This window comes from Mesoplodon bidens (assembly GCF_964165515.1).
Source record: "Mesoplodon bidens genome assembly, chromosome: 5".
NCBI classification, from domain to species: Eukaryota; Metazoa; Chordata; class Mammalia; order Artiodactyla; family Ziphiidae; genus Mesoplodon; species Mesoplodon bidens.
In genome coordinates, this window is record NC_138161.1 from 10,480,933 (window position 1) to 10,487,181 (window position 6,249).

At 45.0% G+C, this 6,249-nt stretch overlaps 1 pseudogene across 1 annotated transcript; it reads right to left on the reverse strand.

Annotated features, from left to right (window-relative positions):
* Positions 1-563: 563 nt before the first annotated feature.
* Positions 564-6,031, reverse strand: LOC308617885 (DCN1-like protein 2; annotated as a pseudogene). The gene is made up of 3 exons: positions 5,657-6,031; positions 696-932; positions 564-605 (listed from the first exon to the last, which is right to left on the reverse strand). The product of its transcript is annotated as a DCN1-like protein 2 (transcript).
* Positions 6,032-6,249: the final 218 nt, after the last annotated feature.

The window sequence follows — 6,249 nt, forward strand, 5'->3', positions numbered from 1 at the left end:
TCGCTGGGCCCCAGGGCCTCTGGCTGGCGCCTCCAGTCCACCCCCTCGCCAGCCCTCTGGGCGCACTGGGCGCACTCCTGTCCTGGCGGCTCTGCCCTGCCACCCCCGGGGTGGGACACACAGGCCCGGCAGCCTGCCCTTGATGTTCTCCTGGCCGCGCTGCTGGGGACTCGCCTATCCTTCTCGTCCATGCTCCCCGTTGAGGCCAGATCCTCACCAACGTCAGGACAAATGGAAAATGACCCTCCTGGTCGCAAGCCTTCGTGTGCGGACCATTCTCCTCCTGGGCCCCACAGACCTTCACGCGACGGTGGTGGTGGATGCGCAGAGCCCTTGCGCCTTCACAGCCCCGGGCGCCTCCTCTGCCCCCAGCTCCCCTCGACGGCAGCAGACGCCCCCATAGTCTCCAGTGGGTCAAGGAGTTACAAGCAGATCCGTCCCAGTAAGTTCCTGAAGGGCCCTGGTGGTGTGTGATGAGTGGGTAGCATGCAGGGCAAGAAACCCGTCCACAGGGCGGGCCACCCCGGAGAGAGGCAGTGTCACAGAGTGTGACAAGATGCTCATCACAGTGCAAAGCGCCCAAATGACAACACAGACCCACAAACCTGGAGAAAACCAAAAAAAGGGGGCCATCCCGGCCATGGGAACAAGGAAATGGTGCTTGAGAGGGCCTGGGCCCCCCTCCCTGATCTGACCCCGGAGGGCCTGCCGCCGCAGTCGGACCCTCTCGATGTGCTGCTTAGAGGCAAAAACGTAGGATGACGGAGACAGAAGGTAAGAACGTCCACTGCACACACACCTAGTCCCTTCTGCACCGGGCCCTTAGCAAAGGTGAAGGTGAGCTGGTAAAAGTCCTTGGACTTCAGTGTGTCCTTAAGCTCCAGCTCCAGTCTCGGCAGAAGAGCTTTCAGCTTCTCTGCGCTGTTGCACCCCTGCTTCGAAGTTTACAAGTGGGAACCCCCGGTGTGCTATTTTGCGTCTGGATTTCTGCACCAACATTGTGTGTGTGACTGTGGGGCTCTGGCTGGCTCATTTCCATTGTCACGCAGCACTCCACCGTATTCATATTTTATAACTTCTATGCGCTACTGATGGTAAATATTTTGGCTGTTTCTAGTTTTCTGGTCACAAAGAATGTTGTTAAAAGGTTTCTGTACGTGTATCCTGGCACATAAGTGACTGTGTCAAGGCAGACACCCACCCATGATTTCATAAGTCTTGTTAAAGCTGACTGCCCACCAGCACTGTTCTGGAGCCATCCTGGAACAGTGAGTTGTGAGGTCCTATTTTGTTGTATTCTGATGTGCACCCCACCATGAATGAGGCTGAGTGCCTGCTTGTATTTTCACTGGCCACTTGGAAAGCATCTTTGGTGAAGGGCTTGGTCAACTCTCTTGCCCATTCTCAATTAGGTTATCTTTTTCTTGTTGTTCTGTGGGAATTCTCTACGCATCAGGGACACAGGCCTTTGTCAGTTGTGTATCTCATGGCCCCCACCCCTCATGTGGAAGCCTCTTCACCTCTCGATGCTGTTTCTTGGTCAGAAGTTCTTATTTTAGTGTACTACACTCTATCAGTCTTCTCTACAGTAATTTTTTTTAACATCTTTATTGGAGTATAATTGGTCTACAGTGGTGTGTTAGTTTCTGCTTTATAACAAAGTGAATCAGTCATACATATACATACATCCCCATATCTCTTCTCTCTTGTGTCTCCCTCCCTCCCACCCTCCTTATCCCACCCTTCTAGGTGGTCACAAAGCACCGAGCTGATCTCCCTGTGCTATGTGGCTGCTTCCCACTAGCTATCTATTTTACATTTGGTAGCGTATATATGTCCATGTCACTCTCTCACTTCGTCCCAGCTTAACCTTCCCCCTCCCCGTGTCCTCAAGTCCATTCTCTACGTCTGCGTCTTTATTAGTGTCCTGCCCCTAGGTTCTTCAGAACCAATTTTTTTTTTTTAGATTCCATATATATGTGTTAGCATACGGTATTTGTTTTTCTCTTTCTGACTTGCTCCACTCTGTATGACAAACTCTAGGTCCATCCACCTCACTACAAATAATTCAGTTTCTTTTTTTTATGGCTGAGTAATATTCCATTGTATATATGTGCCACATCTTCTTTATCCATTCATCTGTTGATGGACACTTAGGTTGCTTCCATGTCCCGGCTATTGTAAATAGAGCTTCAGTGAACATTGTGGTACATGACTCTTTTTGAATTATGGTTTTCTCAGGGTATATAATGGGATTGCTGGGCGTATGGTAGTTCTATTTTTAGTTTTTTAAGGAACCTCCATACTGTTCTCTATAGTGGCTGTATCAGTTTATGTTCCCACCAACAGTCAGGAGGGTTTCCTTTTCTCCACACCCTCTCCAGCGTTTATTGTTTGTAGATTTTTTGATGATGGCCCTTCTGACCAGTGTGGGATGATACCTCATTGAAGTTTTGATTGGCATTTCTCTAACGGTTAGTGATGTTAAGCATCCTTTCATGTGTCTGTTGGCAATCTGTATATCTTCCTTGGGGCAATGTCTGTTTAGGTCTTCTGCCCATTTTTGGATTAGGTTGTTTGTTTTTTTGATATTGAGCTGCATGAGCTGCTTGTAAATTTTGGAGATTAATCCTTTGTCAGTTGCTTCGTTTGCAAATATTTCCTGCCATTCTGAGGGTTGTCTTTTTGTCTTGTTTATGGTTTCCCTTGCTGGGCAAAAGCGTTTAAGTTTCATTAGGTCCCATTTGTTTATTTTTGTTTTTATTTCCATTTCTCTAGGAGGTGGGTCAAAAAGGATCTTGCTGTGATTTGTGTTGTAGAGCGTTCTGCCTATGTTTTCCTCTAAGAGTTTTATAATGTCTGGACTTACATTTAGGTCTTTAATCCATTTTGAGTTTATTTTTGTGTATGGTGTTAGGGAGTGTTCTAATGTCATTCTTTTACACGTAGCTGTCCAGTTTTCCCAGCACCACTTATTGAAGGGGCTGTCTTTTCTCCATTGTATATTCTTGCCTCCTTTATCAAAAATAAGGTGACCATATGTGCCTGGGTTTATCTCTGGGCTTTCTATCCTGTTCCATTGATGTATATTTCTGTTTTTGTGCCAGTACCATACCTCTACAGTGATTTTTGATGACATTTTACAACCTGCCCTATGGCATGGCCATAAGGATATTCTCCTCCATTATTTTCTGAAGGTTTCTGCCTTCAGCCTTTCACACCGAGATCTACAACCCACTTGAACTGACTTTCATGTACGGTGTGAGGTAGAGATCAAGATGCATTTTTTTCCATACGACTAGCCAATTCTCAGGACCATTTACTGAAAAGCTGTCCCTTCTCCACTTCTCTAAAGGGCCACCTTTCCCATAAATCAAGTGTTCCTGTAAACATGGATTTGTTTCTGGGCTCTCCATTCTGCTCCACTGGCCTATTCATCTATTCTGGCCCCCAATTCCATGTACTCTTAATTACTGTAGCTTGAAAAGTCCCATGTTATGCACTGAGATAATATCCACCCCCTCACTTTTCTGTTACTGTAATAAATTACATTGATCAACTTTGTAATGTTAAAAAAATCTTGCATTCCTGGACTACAACAAACTCTGTCATGACAAATTATCGTGGTCTTTTGGTTGATTTGTTTTGGGGGCTCGATTTATTTTGCTGAAAATTTGTTTAGGATATTTGTACCTTATGTTCATCATATGCATCTTGTGATTCTTATGACTGAGAGCAGCCTGTAATTTTCCATTCTCAAAATGTCCTTTCTAGGTCTTATTATCTAGGTTGTGCTGGCCTCAAAACATATTGGGGAGTGCTTCCTCCTGTACTATTCTCTGGAAGAGGTGGTGTGAAATTGGTGTTATTCTCTTTATTAAAACTTGGTAGGATGTGCCAGTGAACCAATCCTGGCCAAGAGTTTTCTCTCTGAAAAGATGTTAGATTATGGGTTCAGATTCTTTAAGAGTTATGGAACTATTTCTTCATATGCCCATTTCAGTAAGTTGTCATTTTTAAAGAACTTGTCTATTTCATTTAGGTTTTCAAATTTACTAACATAAAGTTGTTCATAATACTTTCATCCTTTAATCTGTAGGGTCTATAGTGATGCCCCCCTTTCATTCTATATTGGTTATTTGTTATTCATTACTTTATAAGTCTTCAAATAACAAGCTTTTGGCTTTACAAATCCTTTCTACTTACAACTTTTAAAAACTTTCATTAAATTACTGCCTGTTTAAAAAAGTTAATTCCTTCTCTCTACACTCTTTGAGTTTAACTTCTTGCTCCTTCCTCTACTTTGAAAGAAATCGATGGATGCTTTCCTTACTGATTTTCAACTTTTCTTTATAAAATATGCATTTAAGAAGCTGAATCCTGCAAGTTTTCATAAGTAGTGTTTTATCATTCAAAATACTTTCTAATTTCCATTGTACCTTCTTTCTCAACCCAAGGGTTATTCAGAGGTATAATATCCACACATATTTCAACCTATCTATCTTTTTGTTATATTCCTCACTTGATTGTATTGTGCTCAGAAAACATGCTCTCTTTCATTTCAACTCTTTAAAATTTGTTGCAACTTACTTTATGGCCCAGTTTATGGTCAATATTTATAAACGTTCTATGTCTTTTTGAAAAGAATATGTATTCTTCAGCATCAAGGGCAGTGTTCTATTTCCTTTTCCAAATCTTCTATTTCCTTACTGATTTTTCATCCACTTATTCTACCAGTTGGTAAGATGTATGTGAGAATTCCCCACTTTGCTTGTAGATTTGTATCTTTCTCTTTAGAGTGTTAACTTCTGCTTTAAATAAACTATTACCCTCCTGGTGAAATAAAACTTTTATCATTAAGAAATGTCCTTCAGGGGCTTCCCTGGTGGTGCAGTGGTTGAGAGTCCGCCTGCCGATGCAGGGGACATGGGTTCGTGCCCCTGTCTGGGAAGGTCCCACATGCCACGGAGCGGCTAGGCCCATGAGCCATGGCCACTGAGCCTGCATGTCTGGAGCCTGTGCTCCGCAACGGGAGAGGCCACAACAGTGAGAGGCCTGTGTACCACAAAAAAAAAAAAAAGAAAAAAAATGTGCTTCAGATTCCCCCTCCCTTCCTCTTCCCCTCCCTTCGTCTCCTTCCTCTTTTTCCCTCCTTCCTTCCCTCCCTTCCCCCCTCCCTCTTTCCTTCCTTCCCTCCCTCCCCCTTCCTTCCTTTCCTCCCTCCCTCCTCCCTTCTTCCCTTTCTCTCCTCCCTCTTTCCCTCCCTCCTCCCTTCCTTCCCTCCCTTCCTTCCCCCCTCCCTTCCTTCCTTCCCTCTTTCCTCTGCTCTTTAATTCATTAACACATAACCTTCCCCTCCTTGTTGTCCCCTCCATGTATATACTGGTTGGTTCCTCTTTGTCAAAATGTCTCTAGTTGAGACACCTCATGAGGTCTTCTGGAAATGTGATGCCAGTTGCTAAATATCATACTGCTCTGCCTGCCTTGGGCTGGAGTTGGGGGAACTGAGAACTCACGGGATGTGCATCCTCAGGTGAATATGACAGGGAACACAGAATTCCAGGGCCTTAAGAAGGTGGAAGCAGACCCACCCTCTCCGACTCATCCAGCAAGTAAGAAACATCTTAAGGTATGAATGAAGTTTTATCCCAACCCCAGGCTCTGTCATGCCATCTACAAATTCCTTTTTGTTAAATTCACATTGAGTTGCAGCCCTGAATTTCCACGCTATAACCAAAACAGTGATACTGGCAGGGTCTAGGCTTAAATCATCACAACACTGTTGAATTCCATCAATTCCAATTTTATTCTCATCTTGTGGGTCGGTTATACAGCTGCTCCAGCTTCTTGTCCACGTAGATTCTCATGGAGTCCTTGTGGAACAAGTCTGGATTCTGGAAGAAGCTATCCGTGGCACATCCAGTTTTCACTCACTTTGCGCTAAGCAGTGGATGGCAGTTCTCTCACCAGCCTGAGTAAATGCCATGAACTGGCGGACCTTGTCCTTCTGAGATGATTTAAGCTTATGCATTCTCCCCGCGCTCCTCAGCTTGTCGCCGGCCCCAGCGTCCCGGCCCGACCATGTCGTCCTCGTCCCCGTCCTCAGCCCCACCGGGACACCCGCCCGGGGAGGCAGTGACAGGTCGGGCCAGCGGGACTCCAATTCCCGGCATGCACTGCGCTGCCCGGGGCTGTGGGCTGAATTTCATATAATTTTTGTATGCTATGAAATCTTCTTCTTCTGTGTTT